The following is a 20,034-nucleotide window of genomic DNA, read 5'->3' on the forward strand; positions in this document are numbered from 1 at the left end:
CACCGTAAGCCTCCACTCGCTACCCGACCATCGGAATCACTACTGGTAAGTTCTGTTTTAAATTTAAAAATTTAAGGTTTTGGGTTTTTATTTGGAGAATCAATTGGTTTTGATTGGTATTTTGGGTCAGATTTGGTTTTGATTAAGGGAAGGAGACAAAAAAAAAAGTTTGCGGCACAGTGGAGATTCGACTGAAACTAAAAGGTCAAGAAGGATTCCCCAAATTTTCTTTTGTTGGATTTATATTTTGGGTTAGAATCCAATCCTACTTTTAATTTTGATTTTAGGTTTTTGAATGTTTTGGTAGATATTTAGATTCCAAAAACAGCGATTGATAGAGATCATAAGGCAGAGAGAGAAACATTTGAGGACTGCCATTACCGCCATTCTGGCCTTCCACAATCATGATTCATCCGGTCTCTCGCTGACTTGCTATCAGCAAGTTTCGATTTTGTAAAACATTTTTTACTTTTTGAGAAAGAAATTGGCGTTAAATATTATTTAGGCTTGGGATTGTTTTTGCTATACGTATTTGGCTGAGATTAAGGTATTTTCATTATTTTGCTTTGATTGTTTTTGCTTAAACCTTATGACTGACTACCTTTTGCTGTTTACATATAAAGAAACCGAAACATTTAGAATCAACATTAAGAGAAAGTTGGTAACTGTAAGTCACGCACAAAGACGAAGAGATGGACAGCGAGAAAGAGGAAACAGAGTATTCCCACCCATTGGCAGGTAAAGCTTTTAAATAAAAATAACAAATTCGGCTTTAAAGTCTAGAATTTGGGTTGGAATCCGTTTGAACTAAAGTCTTTTGGTTAGAATCAAATAGTTGCTTTAAGAGATTTATTTTATTTTGGGTATTTGTGTTAGATTTAATTTTGTTTAGGGTTTTTGTTTTTATAAAACATCAATTGACTCAAATTTAAACTTCGCTTTTAAGATAATGTGGTGTTGAAGAACTCCCGTGGCTAACATGTTTTATTCTTTACAAATTCTCATCACAGTTTAAAAAAATCATGTGGGTTGCATGTTTTGTTCATTAAGAATGATACTGCAGTCCCATGGTTTTTCCTATATTTGCTAGGGATTGACAAGCGATATTTTAATTAGTTCATGCATGTGATTTGTATAGTGTATATTAGGTTATAGTACCATGGTATCTACAGAAAGGAATAGCTCATGAGATTAATGTTCATAGTTTTCCTACTTTTTTTTTTTTTACTTCTTTTATCTTTATGTTTATTGCCTAAATGGTTTCCTTTTTTTGTTGCTGCCAAACCCACATGAAGAAACCGTGTTTGAATGAGACATCTATAACTGATGAATTTTCACCCTGCCAATCCTGTTTTGAATGTACTACCTATTATATGATTTATATCATTATCATATAAAATATGAGTGGGGTGGGGGGTTAAATTGTGCTGCTTCTTATTTGCTAAATGCTTACTATAAGTTTATACCACATGCATGTTTGAGTCTAGGAAAATCCTTATCCTTTGTTCTGTGTTTTAGGACTATGCATGATTTGTTGTTCTGTTTGAATTTTTTATTAGTTTTTTTTTTTTTTTTGAGGGAAGAGACGAATTTTTTATTAGTTATGTACACAATGCAAGTTAATTTAATTTCTTTGTTTGACTTGATTTCATGTGTTATAATTCAGATCCTCAGACCCACCTTACTAACCAATATTATTGACAAAGTTAGATTATAATGAAAGTTTTTTGTTATGTTCTATAATTTCACAGCTCTAACACAAGAGTTCCTTTTCTCCCCCAACTTGGATCAAGCCACATTGGTTTTTGCTGGACTTAGGAAGAATTTTCTTATATTAAATGGGCATTCAAAAAAACTAGGATGTATATAAAATTTTTTTTTTGAACAAACTTACATTGGAGAGTTGGAGTTGACCATGAAAGGAGACCCATTTCTTGGTCTCTCTCTCTGACTCCTTAGTATATGGCATCTACACTCACTATTTAGTCTGGTTTTTCTTCTCTTCTTCTTCTTTTTCTTCTTCTTCTTCGTCCTTACTTCTTTGTCCCTTTTACAGTTTTTTACTTATGAATCTCTAAGTCGAAGGTTTCTTTTTTCACGTTACAATTTGCTGGATTGCTCCAACTCCATGTGTGGCTCACGTGTTCTAGCCACTAGCTATCACCCACTTCAATATATTTGCTATTTTATTTGTTAATTTTACCATTTCATTAGTGTTTTTAGGACAATAACATTTCATTCGTTTTTTTCCAGTTTCCAAAAAGTGAATTTGACACTTGATGTGGTTTCTTTGTTTGCTAGCAAAACACTTCTTGGTATTTATATCATCATTTTTTGCTCTGTACTCCACTAATTATTTTTTGGAACCAACTTATTTTTACCCCTTCCTATTACTAAAATAATTTTAATTATTGATAGATTTTGTAGCTATCTGAATTCTGGGCTATACATGAACCACTAACAAATGGAGAATCAAGGTTTGATTAGTCGTGGTCCAAACCTTCATTTTCATATTTAAATTTTCACTGAACTGCTGCATTACCTTTTACAATTCAACCCATATTTTCAACGTTTTCTTAGGCTTCGTTTGCAGTATTTCTTTTATCTTTCTCTACTGCAATTTAAAATTGCTATGCTTTTTTTTTTTTTTTTGAGCAATCGAAAATAATGGCTGCAATTATATGGACTGCCCTCTTTGCATTTTCACTAAGAATAGTGAACACCAGTTACAGATCACACGCATGATACAATGCACTTGAAATTCCACTAGACATGAATTGGATCTTACCTTCTATTGTAGGACTTTAAAAGTAGGAAGTAAGGCTACAGCATTTGATGCAACATGAAAAATAGTTTGCAATCTCTGTTCTAATGCTTAAGAGATGTCATTTTTTGGTTTCACATGTTGTGCAAACCAAAAACCAGCTCAGCTAGATGTTGCATAGATCACTATTATCCATAGAAACATCATGCCAAGTTAAATTAAATTAAAGGGAGTAGATATATCATAGTCCAAAGAGAATAAATGCACAGATCACTATTACCCATAGAAATCCTTGGGTAAAGCATAAGTGAAAACCAGATTTCGCTTATACTTGAGCTCACTACCTTTTCTGTTTTAGAGCATTTTGGTTTCTTAAGTTATATTTAAACTTAATTAATCTGTGCCTTGCTACTTTGTGTTTTGTCAGTTGGGCATGAAATATAGATGTGGTTTTGATCTTTGCAATATGTGTTGAGCATGAGAGTTATATCATTTTTGTGAAATGAAAGTTATGTTTTTCTCACCTCTAAGTTTAACTATTTGATCGTCTGGGTGTTTCTTTTAAATATTATTAGATATTATTCTCATATACTTTAAATGAAAACATGACAAATGTTAATGCCTAATTGATTAAAAAAATTTGTAGGTAACTATTGACTGTCATTCACATGGGCAACAAAGCTCTACATCAACTTTGACATTTCAAACAAAGCTCTACATCAACTTTGACATTTCAAAAGTCACAAAGGAAATTATGCCAAAAGGACCTCCTAAAGGATTGGATGGATAACTTTCTTACATAATAGAAAAATAGTTGCTAAAATAGAAGACTTGGATGCATAAAAAATGTTTAAGAATTATGCACCAAGTTCTATTCCTTATACCCTTTTCTTATTTACTTAGTTTTCTGTTTTATTTTAGATTATGAGAGATTTAAATTTCTGTATTTAGGCTATGGTTTTGTAATCTAAGCATCCTAAGATTCTTATATCAACATGAATTTAAGTTTTGTAATATATGTGATTCTTTTTTTTTGAGAAGATAATATATGTGATTCTAATTTTGAATTCAGTTATAATTGTAGATTGTAATTCATTTGTCTCTGTTAGATTGCCGCACTGTTTAGTGTAGCCTTATTTTGGGAATACAAGATTGATGAAAATTTAGAATGCTGAGTATGCATTTTTATAGGTGCTACATTAAAAAGCTTCTAATTTCAAGTAATGAATCTAAGTCCTAATTTTAAGTATTGAGCTTGATTGTTGACCTTTTAGGTTTATATTATACAAATAACAACTAAAGGCCATGAACAAGGCAAATATTTGGAGTTGAGAAAATCAAAATGCAAACCATTACGAGAGATTGCCAACTTTTGGAAAACTAAATATCAGGAAACCTATTAATCTATTGTGCTTGGTCTTACTTTTTTCCTTTTTTGAAGTCCAAGTTGTTCAAGTATTAGGAAAGCTGTTAATCTGTTAAAGAAATAAAAAGGAATAGCATAATGTTAACATATATACAATTTTATCACAGATAGATCAAATTAATTGGTGACATGCAAAGCCAAGATTGTTAATGATAACAACAGATGGGGTATTAATTTTGCGTGTCTTACATGCAACACAAAGGTCAAACCTATCAAAGGAGTTTTATGGTGTGAGTGATGTAAAGGTGAGCCTAAACTATAGAATGATCCCGCGCATTACGCGGGTTAAACGCTAGTATATATATTAATGTAAGGGAAAAACATTTCATGCCTGTAGGGTCACGATTTTATATATATTAATGTAAGGGAAAAACATTTCATGCCTGCAGGGTCACGATTTGAGACCCAAAGCCAAAATGTATGGAGTCTTGGTACAATGAGTCAAATACAATGAATTTGTAGAGAATGAGTTGGAAACCTGGACTTTTGCGAATTAGATGATCAACCAATAGGTTTTGATGATAAAGAAAGAAAGATAACAAAAGTTTACTAGGAAAAGACGTTCTCGGATTTTACTGCCAGCAGGGTTATGAGTCCCGGGCCTTCGGGCTCTCTTCAATGTGACTTGTATAAGTATCTAAATCTTTCATAGCCTGGCTTAATATTGGTTTACAATGATAGTAATGAATTCTGTGAAATTTTAATTGTTTTCAAAATTATATTGGGTGCTTTGCTTTCCTAAATCTTTAAAAAAAAAAATTGGCTGACTGGTCAAATTCTAAATTCTTCTGTATTTTAAACTAAAGTAGTTAAGATTTTTTTTTTTTTTTCCAATTGAGGAAAATAAAATATAAGAATTCGTATTATAAGTAAAGAAGATTGTGTGTTTGGATGAGTTTATTTCATCAGCCTATTTAGTTTATTGTGTAAAATACACTTGCTTTGCTTAGGTCAACGTTGCACATTCAACAGAATATCACAGGGGTCACAAAGGCTATGGGTGCATTTATATTAGCCGTTAGAAAACGGTGTCTTAAGTTTAAAGTTAGCGTTTGTAAAATAGTTATGAGTAGTTGCAGTTGCAAAACAAAGTTTTGGGTTTTAAAAACATTCTTTTAAACTCCCAAAATGACTAACCAAATGGACCTATATAGCAAGACCTTTTTTTTTTTTTTTTTTTTAATAGTTTGCTTTTTTTTTTTTGGTAATTATGATCTTTGTTGCATATGTCGGCAGGCCTTTCCGTTTACCTGGTATTCTAGTTGGAGATGGGCGGCTGGGTGGTATTTCTGGAACCATTTCAGCTTATGAGAGTTTGAAACTTCGAGGTTATGACATTGCTGCTGTTGTTTTTGAAGATCATGGCGTTTTAAATGAGATGCCATTACAGTCTTATCTGCGAAATAGGTAAATTAGCTCTTACTAATCTTTTCCCTTTTTGTGTATTATTATTTTAAGCAATTATATGCAGACTACATAATGTTCATCACAGGTTATATAATTTGATTTCTCATGACCTGATATTGTTTTTCCATCATCTAACTAATTGTTAATTTTTCTTATACTTGTGTAGTAGGTGTGATCTATATGTGTATTTAATCCACTGTCTTTTTTTTTTCTAGGGTGCCTGTACTTGTCCTGCCACCAGTTCCGAAAGATCTATCAAATGACTTGATGGAATGGTTTGATGAATCTCGTGGTGTATTTGGTTCTTGAAGGAAGAGATGTTATCAGCTTATTCAAAAAGAATGATGAGATTGCAAGACATGCCAAAGAAAGCAGGAGAGATTTTCTGGTGGCCATTTACTCAGCACCAACTTGTACCTGAAGATGCTGTTACAGTGATTGATTCACGACATGGTGAGAACTTTGCGGTCTTCAAGGTTCGTGTGATAGCAATGGTCAATGGTTTTATATTTTCTCCTTTCCCTTTCATATGTTTCTTTTTCTGTCTGTCTCCCCCAATTGACTGCTGCTGTAATATGCTAAATTAACTCCTTTCTATTTCCATTGTAGGCTCAGAATAATGAATTCATAACTCAACAGTTTGATGCATGTGCTAGTTGGTGGACTCAGGGTCCTGACATTACTTTACAGGTCAATCTCATTAGTACCTATTGAATGTGAGTCCATAGGAATGAATTGGGTGATAGTTTCCTCTTATTAGGGGATCTAAACCATACAGTCAGTGTGCTAAACATCATTTCCCCACCATTTTAGTATTGAATGTTTGCCCTGAGTATAGAGTTATTGCAATTTATATTCTTCAGCGATAGCATTTCTGAAAATTTTAATGTGGTTTTTGTTTAGGTGGTTTCAGACTGAGCTCGCAGGAGATATGGGTTATGCTGCTGCGAGATTTGGACATGTAATGTTTCCTGAGAATGTTTATGAACCAGCCTTGGAATGTGCTGAGCTTTTGCTTGAAGGTGTGGGGGAAAGGTTAGTGTTTCTTTTCTTCTTTTTAGCCAAATAGGATTTTTTTTGTTGTTGAAATTATTACTTCACATTTGTTTTTGATAGAAACTTCCAGATACTTTAAGCTGTCTATAATGTTATCAGTTGAATCCATATTTTAGTAAATGACTGTCCTCAAATATACTGTCCTCTGTAGTTCAAGGGTTGGCCAGAGATTGGTCAATGAAAGATAATGCTGATGGTAGGAGAGGGGTTACATATTGAGAAGAGCCTGTTTTTCTCATTTATTTTCTTTTCTTATGTCGTTCTACTGCTTCTTTGTTTGCTGTATATAAATAATGCTTGGGCTGTTTCACCATGCAGGTTGGGCTTCCTGAACATACTTTTCAGATAATGGATCTACAGCAATTGAAATTGCTCTCAAGATGGCATTTCGTAAATTCTCCTATGATCATGGAATCCTTTCAGATGTTCACTAGGATAATACAGCTAGCTGAAGGGTTGAGCTTATGGTGGGCCTCACTAATTCTGTTTTCATTGATTACTTATAGTTTACATATTCTGTGATAAAATAGTTTTTTTAAGAGATATACTCTCTGATGGAACAGTGCTGTAATTCTTTTCAATTGTTATAGGAGAATTTTCTGTTAATATTCAAATCGATACGCTGGTAACTAAGGCGACTTAATTATTTCACAGGTCTTAGCTCTTCAAGGATCCTATCATGGTGATACTTTGGGTGCTATGGAAGCACAAGCGCCATCTTCTTACACAGGCTTTCTCCAGCAACCATGGTACAAACACTTTTAGATACAAGCATGTACGAAAAAGTTCCAAATATATTTCTTTATATGTTTGGAATTTTGGAGTTTGTCTAGGTTAATAAATGGTGATTTGTCTCCAGTTTTTTTGTGATTCCTAAATATTTATATCTATGGCTATAGATGAGCCAGTTTGACAAAAGAAAATTTAGATATTGAAGCAATTTGGTCATCAAATAGTTTTTGACTTTTTGTACCTTTTCACGAGAAGATAATTTCCTCATTCTAGTCCAGTAATAGCAGGTATCAATGAAAAACAAGCTATTTGTCATCAAACCTTGTTAATCATTGATTTATGTGTTTTCACAGGTACACTGGAAGAGGCCTTTTTCTGGATCCTCCTACAGTCTACATGTGCAATGGTGTTTGGAAACTTTCCTTACCTGAAGGGTTGCATTTAGAGATTCCAAAACTTGAAAATAAGGGTAAACCATTTCTTTTTTTTTTAAGTCTACCATTATTCTTAATTGCCATTTCGATCTCATTTTGTGTCTATTTGAAAATTTTTCCACCTTTTTATATTTTACAGCCTTCAGTTCTCGTGATGAAATTTTTCATAAGATAAGGGATAAGTCAGATCTTGCCAGAAATTATTCGTCTTATATATCAGAACAATTATCACAATATTCAGGATCAGGAGGGTTTTACCCTATAGGAGCATTGATTCTGGAACCAGGTAAGATAAGCATACTGTTATTCTGTTTCAACCCTCTGTTAAATTTTCATATTATCTTCTTATTCATTTGGAAACTAAAATTAAATTTTTCATGAACTTTATTCTTTTGTTTGAAACTTGATGCTTCAGTTTTATTATCTCTTAAACATGAAAAAGGATATAATGGATATAATGTCTGACTCTGAGTCCATCTACTGCATCAGAATTACCTGTGCTGGATGTGGTGCATAGAAATTTTGGTTCTTGCTGTATTACATATTTGTTGGTTCTCACTGTATCTCCAGTTTGTTGGTTCTCTCTCTAGAAGTCAATTTGATATGCTTACTGATATACTCACTGTATTATATATTTACATGTTTTGATTGTTAAAAAGTAAATGCAAGTAATTTCATAGAAGGTTATAGGCAATTCTTGTCTGGTTGAATTCTTTATAAGGTCTTCTTAGACTTGAATTATAGGAGTGCACTTGTAATAATTTGAAAATATTCCAAAAAGGAAATCACCTCATCAAGCTTATTAATTTTAAATATTTATTCTTACAAAATCAATATTCTGCTAATTATTCTCGATTGGAAAAGGTTTGGTTCCAACCACCAATAGAAAGATGATATGTGTCATGTCATGTGCATTGCACATGACTCACTTGGTTGGTTGAATTAAGTGAGTCATGTACATTATACATGGCAAGGATAATAGTCATCTTCCTATTGGTGGTTGGAGCCCAAGGCTCCAAGCATGTTTGGAGCTAAACTTTGTCCTTCTCAATTTTATTGCACATCTTGCAATAATTTCTGATATGTTGGCATTTTTTTCCAAAATTGTGAATGACTCACTGAGAATTATCTTTTCCACCCTCAATTTCTATGTGAATTTTCTGAAACCACAGCATAAATTTGTAATTTCACTGGCTTTGATTTTCAGTTTTTAAAATTTCAACCTTAATAATGGGAAGGAAGGTTAGATCATTGGTTAAAGACGCTTTGGAGGCATGTGTTTGGAATTGGTATTTGTGATTCAGATGCGATCAATTATCATGTAATATTATATACCATATTTACTGTTGGCATAGCTGCTTTTTCCTGGAAACTGTGCGGTTTACTCATTTAATCATTTTGACTGTAATGCAGTCATACTAGGTGCTGGAGAAATGCAGATGATTGATCCACTTTTCCAGCGGGTACTTGTTAATGAGTGCTGAAGTAAAAAAATTCCAGTTATCTTTGATGAGGTTTTTACGGGTTTCTGGCGTCTGGAAAGAGAGGTTGATTGCCCTTAAGTTACATTTCACTCTATATTTACTTAAAAAAAAAAAAGAGGAAAACAACTTTTTAGATCACTTAATTGATTGGAAATTTGTCGATTCTGGCAGACTGCAGCAGAACTACTTGGTTGCGTACCAGATATTGCCTGCTTTGCAAAGCTGATGACTGGTGGAATTATACCCTTGGGCCTTGGCTGCCACGTTGGCGACAAATGCTATATTTAACTCATTTATCGGAGAATCAAAGGTGACGGCTTTAAATCAATAAGTTTGAAGATAAATAAGTTTTCACAGTTTTTTTTTTTTTTTTTTTAATAATGAAATAAGTTGTCTTTGGATTTATTTTTAAATTTTTCCTTGCAAATGACAGGGCAATCTCACTTGAAAGATTTTCCCTTTTTCTTTTTTTGTTTTAGTCGGTAAGTTAAATTACACAATAAACAATTACGAATTTGGAAGTTTATAGACGTGTGCATCCCAAAATTCCACTCCTGTCAACGTAAACGAAAAAAAAAAAAATATATATATATATATATATACTAGTTAAAGACCCGTGCGTTGCACGGTTTTATCATAAACTTATAGAATATATATATTTTCATATATAGGAAGTGTGTTTTAAAATTTTAAAAAAAAAAAATTATAGCTAATTGCTAATTTCTTGAGATTTGGGGGAAGGGGTAGCACATATCTTTAGGGTAGGGTGCATCCAATGGAACTTCGATCATAAAACATTGAGTACCTGTAATATAAGTATGCAATCTGTAACAATTCTTAAAGCTAAAAAAAAAATAAATAAATAATACTATTATTAAAATTTAATGATATACAAAATAATAAAAAATTTAATGATCGATAAAAGTCATCAAATTTAATGAACAATTTATCATCAAATTTATATTAATATATGCTTAATAATAAGCTAAAAAGAAGATTGTTCTCTGAATCAAAATTGCGAGGATGAAAGTAACATTTCACCATTGAACCCATGTCATAACACACACACACACACAAATCATGTCTAAGCATATTTAATGATTGATTCTCAAATTACAACCACATAAATTGGATAAAACTTTAAAAAAATAAGGTTAAACAAAAGACAAAAAATACACAAAACCTATTCAATTTCATGGAAAAAAAATTGGAGTAAACAAATGATTCACTCATCCAAATTTTTTCTTTTAAAAGTGTAAGGACTCAATTCGTAACGATTCCAAACTGGTGTTGGATTCGTACGTCAAAAGCCCAAACAATAAAATTTGTAGAGTGTGGGCTGAAAGGCTAGGCCTTGGTCATTGAAGGGTGGTTAGTCATGGGGTTTATGGTGAGCGCGCAAAGGTGGACTAAGTTTGTCCATGGATCTTCTCCACCAAGCCCCCCCCCCCTTTTTGGCACATGAATCCTTACATTATATAGCCCTTCTCAATTGATCCTCACCTTCCATCTGTCAATCAGGCAGATACCTACTCGAGTGCCTGTCCCATCAGCTGCCTCCCCCTACTTTCTATTAGTTGCAATAACCGAAACCACACTGTTCAGATGTCTTTTCCCATCAATGTGGCTAGGATGTTTATTGGAGCATTCAATGTGGAGGTGACGTCTTCTCCTTGAACCAATCCCACACTGTACCCCCGTACGTGTCCCATTCTACTCGTCTTTTCTTCTGGGAGTGCTTTGGAGGTTGCCTTTGATGGCGTGTCATTCTTCTCTTTTAGGCCTTGGGATGCCGAGGACATGGTCATCCTCGGCTGCATTCCTAGGCTATTTGGTATTTTAATACTTGTCATCGGCAACTATTCTTCTCGGCGCGGGCCTTGGACCCTAATGGAAAGTGGGTCAAGACCACAAATTATCTGGCTCCACAATAGCACCTCAAAATCCTGCTGTCCAGATCCTCGGTCGGAGATGAGGGTTTTGATGACCTCAGGCCTCTATCAAAACTTGTCAATCCTTGTCACCTATCAGTTCCAGAGACTCTTCATTTGCCCGAAACACGTTCTTGGAGCCTTGGAAAGTGAAACATGTCTTCATTAAATGCGGGCGGCTTTATGTTTCCCACGTTTAACGGCGCGATGGTGATCTAACGGTGAAGATTTCCTTACCTTTATGGGTGGGAAAATTCGTGCAATTACTTTCGATGAGAAGTATAAATAATTTTTGGAACTGATTTGTCTCTTCATTTTTGCACTTAAGAGTTCTAGTGCACATATCCTCGATTCAGCCAAACTTTCCTCCAAATTCAAGTCTATCTCCAGCACAAAAAGTCTGTCCAAGGAACCTTTCCTCTTTTCTGTAAGTTCTCTACCTTCACTAACTCATGCTTTTTCTTTTCTAGGTTTATTTTTCTCTTGTTCCTCTCCTTCTTCCGTTATCCTCTGAGTTTGTTTAGTAGTTCTTTAGAGATGGTTAAATTGAGAAAATTGGTTGAGATTGAAGAGGCGATGGAAAAGTTCATCGCCGACTATAGGATTCCCTCAAACGTAAGTTTAAGGCACTGTAAGGTGGGAGAATGGCATCTTCAAAAAAGGACGGGTGAAGTGGTAATTCCCATTCTTGCCTTCATAGAGGAGGGTATGAGAATCCCCATGGAGCCGGTAATGAGGATTTACCTTAGGCATTTCTGATTAGCTCCCACCCAGTGTGCTGCCAATATGTTTAGGATTCTGGGTTGTGTGGATGCCTTAAACGAAAAAATGGGGCTAAGACTAACCCATCATGACATAAACTGATGTTACAATCTCTAAAATTTAAAGGGAAAATCCTACTACATGAAGACGAGAGACGATAGGGTTCGGCTAATTCAGTGCCTCCCTGACTCCAACAAGGGGCTGAACAAGGACTTTCTCATCGTATCTGGGGAATGGCATGATGGCTTTCCTTACTCCATGGTGGAGGGAGAACCAGGTGGGGTATAGAGAATAGGAGGGTGCCATTCCTTTGCGTCGTCTTAATTTGGTGTGGATCGGTTACTAACCATGTACGTGCCCCCCCCTTTTTTTTTTTGCAGATCCACACGCATTTCACCGACACTTTCATCTGATCAATCGAGTGGATTTGGAGACTGTTCTTCAAGCAGCGGTTTTTATAAATGACGAGGATGGTCAAGTCAGAGCTGCTCACAAAATCCTAGGGTATGATCCCATCCAGAAGTCATTCGCCAACCCAAAGCACGTGATTAGCGCTAACAATCCTCGGCTTCCGAAAATCACTGTAGTCGAGGACGAGTTTTTGATATCGGAAGGATCTCCTGTTCCGGAGGGCATCTCCTTAGCGGGCTCTTCCTCGTCTCACCAGGCAACGAAGGACGAAGGTGAGTTAGGCCTATCCGAGGAGGCATTTGGGGCATTTGACTAAGTTAACCTATCCGAGGATCCTTCTGGTGACTCGGACTTGTCCGAAGTGGAGCTGCTGTCAGTAGGAACGTCCTCTTAATCCGAGATGGGTCTTAAGAGAAAGCCCCCGACCAGCTTATTTGACCTCATTAAGGGTCAGCTAGGGAAGGGTACACAGGGAAAGCAGCAACCCTGTGTTCAAACTCCCTTACTCCAGCCCCAGCCTGTCCAAACTAGGTCCTCCTCTACTAAGTCGCAGCCACAATCTCCCTGACCAAAACTACCTGCTCCTTCTCAATCAACTCTGCCTCCTCGGTCGGAACCCGCTGACTAAAAAAGAAAGAGGAGTCCCAAGGGGAAAGAACCCATGGATGGGGGAAAATCCTAATCCTTTCAAGAGAGGGACGAAACCCCACGACCTCAAAAGCAGTTAAAGCTTGGGCACCAAAGCAAGGGGAAAGGGACCGAAACTCAATCCGCCCAAAGCAAGGGGAAAGGGACCGAAACCCAATCTGTGCCGAGTGTTTGGGTTCCCACCCCAATGCCCCACGGGGAACCATTACTGGAAAACGCGTCCATGAGGAACCTTGGAGATGGCGATGGCAGTTATGTGGCTGACGCGTTAGGAAGAACTATGCTGCTTCCTACTGATGTGGACGAGTTAAAGAATATGAGGATGCAGGAGGTTTTTCCCAGCGCGAAGAGGTACTTGGGTATGGTAAGATTCTTGAAACCTAAGACTTTATCAATTCTTTCTCCCAGATTTTCATTCACAATGTATTTGTCTCATTTGACAGGCTATCCAGGCCACCTATAGGATGGAGGAAAAAGTTAAGGGGCAGAGTAAGACCGCAGAGCTTGAGCGTGATAAACGTATTGATACTGCGCGAACCCTTAAGAAGTCTGAGGCTGACCTCGCGAAGACTAGGAAGGACTTAAAGAAGGCTACCCGAGCCAAGGATAGTGTCACAGCAGGTTTGACTGGTGCCCAACAACAGGTCGAAGAACAGATAAAGTGCCTGCTCGCTACTGAGGAGCAATTGCAGATTGCTAAGGAGCAGATTAGTGATTTGAAGAAAAAACTGATCGAGGCAAACAATACTAAGGGCGTGGTGGAATTTGCGAAGGATGAAACCATTAGGGCCAAGCAGGAGGTTGAGTCTGCCAGAACTGAGGCCGAAGCTGCTAGGGACAAGGCCGAGGAGGAAGGTTACGAGGCGGGGGTGGCTAAAACTCAGGCCTCCCTTAAACCTCAAATCCCTGTAGTATGCAGGCTATATTGCTCCAAGGTTTGGGAAGAGGCCCTCAAATGAGCTGGGGTGGAAACTTCGTCTGACTTGTGGAAGGCGAAGAGCGTATTTTATCCTCCTACCATCCGCGAAACCGCCTCCGCCAGCTCTAAGGCTATGAGCGCTTCGCAGAAGGCTAGGGCTACCCAGTCAGAAGCTGCTCCGATCATTGTCCCTCCTGACGAGTCGACTGAAGGAGGAGAGCCTCATGATGCGACGGAAGCACTTGGAGGTCTGAACCCCGATATGCCTAAAGAGGGTGCCGAGCCTGCGGTCAGTGCTCAAATCTTTGGTGCCGAGGAGTCAGCTATCTTTGTTCAACCCCTACAGGCCATTCCCCTCACTGATGTCCCCAAAAGCACCAAAACTGACGCTGCTTAGCCTTCCCAAGAAGGGGATGTCTCCCAGGCCCTCGAAGCTAGTCCTGCTCGGCCTTCCCAGGATGTGGCCAAAACGAAATCGAAGAAGTAGACACCCTTGCCACCTTTCGTATTTGTTTCTAGTTTAACTGTTAACTAATTTCCCTTTTGTTTTGAAAACTTTAGAGTTTGGTTGTAGTTGAACTCATTGACCACATATATGAAATTATTTTCTTCCTTTTTCCTTTAAACTACATGTTAGTTGCCCTTGTCGATATTTATTATTGTTGCAAACCTTAGGATTTTTGAACTAGTTATCTTAATATGTATGAATGGTTATGCATATGATATATTTGGGATCATATCCCAGAATTTTAACTTAGTCGCACCCATGAGGCGTTGAACTTGTGTCTAACCATATTTCTGGGGAGATAAAGGCATCATCCGAGATGCCATGTATGTCGTTAGGCCAAGCCTGGTATCTAGATTTTCTTTAAGTAGTTGGTTTCTCCATAGGTTTGAATCCGAGGACCATGCAATACCTTGATTCTGTCCAAAACTTATAATTTCTTTAAGTAGTTGGTTTCCCTATAGATTTGAGTCCAAGGACCATGCAATACCTTGATTCTATCCAAAACTTATAATTTTCCTTAAATAGTTGGTTTTTCCATAGGTTTGAGTCCGAGGACCATGCAATACCTTGGTTCTGTCCAGAACTTAGAATTTTCCTTAAGCAGTTGGTTTCCTCATAGGTTTGAGTCCGAGGACCATGCAATACCTTGATTCTGTCCAAAACTTAGAATTTTCCTTAAGTTCCGAGGATTAGCCTCTCGGCCAAGGTACGAGGCGTCGAACTGATGGTGGAAGCCCCTAGAACTGCCCGTGTCACTGGTGCTTCGAAGCGTAGCCCCTAGTGGAACTTTATATTAGGGCAACAACAACAGGCTGTTGGAAGTGATGGAGGTGCTTTCGCAGGCCCTTGTTTGACAGGAGCTCGATCCACCGTTTGTGCCAACGCACAAGCGTTCCCCACAGACGGCGTCAATTATAAGGACTAAATTTGTAATGATCCCAAACTGGTGTTGGGTTCGTACGTCAAAGGCCCAAACAATAAAATTTGTAGGGTGTGGGCTGAAAGGCTAGGCCTTGGTCACTGGAGGGTGGTTAGTCATGGGGTTTATGGTGAACGCGCAGAGGCGGACTAAGTTTGTCCATGGATCTTCTCCACCAAGCCTCCCCTCCCCCCTTTTTGGCGCATGAATCCTTACATTATATAGCCATTCTCAGTTGATCCTCACATTCCATCTGTCGATCAGGCAGATACCTACTTGAATGCCTATCCCATCAGCCGCTTCCCCCTACTTTCTGTTAGTTGCAATAACCGAAGCCACACTGTTCAGAGGTCTTTTCCCATCAATGTGGCTAGGACGTTTGTTGGCACATTCAATGCGGAGGTAACGTCTTCTCCTTGAACCAATCCCACACTGTACCCCCGTGCGTGTCCCATTCTACTTGTCTTTTCTTCTGGAAGCGCTTTGGAGGTTGCCTTTAATGGCGTGTCGTTCTTCCCTTTTAGGCCTTGGGATGCCGAGAACATGGTCATCCTCGACTGCATTCCTAGGCTATTTGGTATTTTAATACTTGTCCTCGGCAACTATTCTCCTCAGCGCAGGCCTTGGGCCGTAATGGAAAGTGGGCCGGGACCACAAATTATCTTGCTCCACAAAAAGTATTAATTAAGAGTATGTTACTATTTTAAGTCTTAAATTATACCTAAAACATCATTTTTTTTTCATGAGTAATAAACTTTTATTAATATTGTAGATAATTAATAACTAAACGAAATACAAAAAATTATGGACGAAATGGAAGTGATTCCATAAAATCTATAATGAGTGTTGCTATTTGTAAGACCCCACACAATGAGACCTATATCATGAACCATACAAATATGACACAAACACAACTATACATCAATTCTTAAACACACACATGTTTATCAATTAATGGCTTAAATACATGATTAGTCAGTAAAGTTTAGAGTGATTATGTTTAAGCCCTCAAATGACGTGGTCAAACTAAAAATTCTCCATAGGGACTAAAAATAAATCGTAATTAATATCAATCACTTTTTAAGTTTTTTAGGAACTAAAAACAATAGCTTTAAACTTTAGTGAAGTACTAAAATCATTTTTGGCCTAAATAAAAAAGATACTTTTAAAAGTATAAAGAAAATAAATAAATAAATGAAGCCTAGGCAATCACACTCTTATTGAATGCAATATATTTGAATTTTGACAAAACAACAAATAAATAAACATTCATCAATCACTTTCTTTTTTCCTTTTTTGGATTAAAAAAAAAAGATTGAGAATAAAGATTAAGAAATTAAATGTGAAAATAAAAATAAGAAATTTAGTGTGAATGAAGAAAATTACAATTTATTGACAATTTTGTGTCTAATAGTAGGCGTAAGTTGAGCTCTCCAATCATCATTCAATGGTGCGGTGGGTTCGGTTTTGATAGTTTGTTTGTGACCAATATTCTCCTTCATTTTTCTAAACCACCAAAAAACAACCTTAGCTATTTTAAACTTTTAAGGGAAGAGTTTTCAAAACAGAAAACAAAAAACCAAAATAGTAATAAAGGCCTAATGTGTTATTGAAGAATCCAAAAGCAGCCAAGGAATAAACAAAAACCTTGCTTACAACTTTCTTTAGATTTTTGCCTTGTAATTTTTCTTCTGTTCTTCTTCTTGTTGTTGTTCGGGGAAGAGAGAGAGAGAGGAAGTCGAAGAGTTCACGGTATGGGAATAAGATTATAAAACGCTATTTGAATGTTTTCAGGTTTGGCACTTTGCTTTTGTGCCGAAACTGGAAATGTGTGCTTTTATAACCTTAGCTATTGTTGCACAAAGTTGAATTGCACGCGGCCCATGTATTGCATATCCTTCCCAAGCACATTGTAATTCTCACTAATCCAAACTTCAAGTACATAAGTAGCGTAAGCAAGATTGTTATTAGATTTTTTTTTTTTTTTTTTATATGTTAAAGTTAACATGAAGAATTTTTATTTTTTTTGAGATAAACTACTTAATGATAAGAATGAATTAGAGTCATGGTAGTATACCCTCACTTTTATATTAGATAATTTTAAGTTGTGAAGAAGTTGATAACTTGTTATGAACAAAAAGAAAATGGAGTTTACCCAATCAAGAAGTTTAGATTAATTACATATTAGTTTTTTTTTTTTTTTTTTATAAATAATTTATCCCAAAAAAATAGTTAACGTTATTAGCTAGATTGTTATTAGATTTTTTTTTTTTGGTTTACGGTTAAAGTTAAGGTGAAGATGTATTTTTTTTTTAGATAATAAACTACTTAATGATAAGAATGAATTAGAGTCATGGTAGTATACCCTCACTTTTATATTAGATAATTTTAAGTTGTGAAGAAGTTGATAACTTGATATGAACAAAACGAAAAAGGAGCTTACTCAATCAAGAAGCTTAGGTATATTTTATCCCAAAAAAATAGTTAACGTTATTAGCTAGATTGTTGTTAGATTATTTATTTATTTTGTTTACGTTTAAGTTAACACAAAAAAGAAGTAGTTCCCCCCCCCCCCAGATAAACTACTTAATGATAGTTACATGAAGTAGGTGATAGTTTTTTTTTTTCTTAGATAAACTACTTAAAGATAGTTTTTTTTTTTTGGAGATAAACTACTTAATGATAAGAATGATTAGAGTCCTGCTAGTATTCTATTCCGTTTTAGTTCTTTAAAATTCTAAAAATTTAATAAACTTTCTGCAATTTGGTGAAGCCACTTAGCGCAATCATGGCGTTTAAGCTCAACTTTTATTATATATAATATGATTTGTGGTTTGCATTCAAGGAATGAATGGGGCCAAGAAAATGGAAAAAATAGAGAGCTATCAATTCACACATCCACACTAGACAAGACTTGTAGCGTACATGACAAGGAATAAATGGACAAGTTGTTGTGAATTGGAGGTGATCATGTGATGACAAAGAAGAACAACTATTTTTCTCAGTGATTGACTAATTGAAGTAGAACGATTAAAGTCCATATTCAATGAACCTCTATTTTTCTATGAGGATAATAGATCTACGTGCGAAGGTAACCAAGCCCATGATTCCATTAGAATATCATTTTCGACTTTATAGTAAAATCTATTTTTAGACATTTCGGTTTTTTTTTTTTTTTTTTTCATAATCAGAATACTTGTACAGTACATGCCGAAGAAAAAAATGGCCCATTCATTGTGCAGCTGCTGCAGTAAGACCCCAAACTTGTGGGGTCCACCCTTCATGCGAGGGAGAGGATGCATGTTATGGAAATATAATAGATTTTCTCATGCGCAAGGGAGGTGATGATAGAGAAGATTTTACTGTTCCCAGAGATATAGAATCTCAATGCTTGACTAATGAAAGTAGCACGATTAACAGTCCTAGTCTTGGTGGATAGCGAGGTAGAGACCTACATGAGCACATAGTCAAGGCTATGTGCTTGCTTCTTGATCAAGTGTTTCCTCATAAACTCCTTTTTCTAGTTTTATGAACTACACATGTCACACTCATCATGGTGAAATTCTATTTTTCGACCATAATTTTTCATGATTTATGCATTAGAATTCATCCTCAAGAGGTACATGAACTATTTCTTTACCCACACTATATATACTCTCATTACCCACAAATTATAATGAGTGCTTTTTAGATAGAAAACCCTATCAAATATACTTGAGAGTTAGAAATTGTTATACCCACAATCATCTACACATTTTCTTGTGGTTTTCCTCGAACTCTTACCTCTCCATCTCTAAATCCTTGAGAGGTTGTTAACCCAAACACTTACCATCCTTATTCAGAGTGTTAAGTGAGGTTTTGGTGTTGCTGGGATGCATTGGAAGAAGTCATTCATTGGCAGATGCAATCAGGTTAAATTACGGGATCCAGAAAGCTAGAAAAGACAAAACTCAGAGAAGTCTGTTGGTGGCAGGAGCTTTGAGGGCTCAAGTACATGGGGTAGACTAGACTTGGAGGGTCTTTTGTTATTCATGTACTCCAACTTTATTCTCTAGTGGATCGATTTTGACTTGGAGGATCGTAGAGAGGTTTTTCACCGAGTTCTTTAGTTTTTTCTTCAATAACACGTCTCGGTATTATCTTGTGTTTGTATCTCTCTTCTCTACTCTTTAAACTTTCATTTTATTGTTGATGATGGATGAGTATGGCTTAGGGTGGTGTTATCGGTTCATTGCACTTATTTACTCGTATTCCGTACTTAGTCTAAGTTAGAATAAAAGCAATCAAACCGTAATTTTTATTTGGAGATCTGAACAAGCTCTTGGGTTTTACTACAAATTCGAGCTTTAAAGGACCAAAAAAAAAAAAAAAAAAAACAACAACAACTAAACAATCTTTTATATAGAGTTAGACAACACATACCCAAATAGTGAAATCCCAAAATTTAAATTTTGGAGTCCAAAAAAAACAACCAAGTAACCAAAGTCTCATATTTAGGTATAGTGAAATAGTATTCCCTCCTCTCATATTCATGGTAGACCTCACAATGAATTTAATAAATGGAAATGTGAAAGAAGAGGACACTATTCATTGTTCTCCAAAAATACCTAAGAATTACTCACGAAGCGCACAC

At 36.2% G+C, this 20,034-nt stretch overlaps 1 pseudogene; it reads left to right on the forward strand.

The window, feature by feature from the left end:
- Window positions 1-210: 210 nt before the first annotated feature.
- On the forward strand, window positions 211-9,774 carry LOC115977397 (annotated as a pseudogene).
- Window positions 9,775-20,034: the final 10,260 nt, after the last annotated feature.

Source organism: Quercus lobata, chromosome 2, assembly GCF_001633185.2.
Source record: "Quercus lobata isolate SW786 chromosome 2, ValleyOak3.0 Primary Assembly, whole genome shotgun sequence".
In the NCBI taxonomy this organism is placed as follows: Eukaryota; Viridiplantae; Streptophyta; class Magnoliopsida; order Fagales; family Fagaceae; genus Quercus; species Quercus lobata.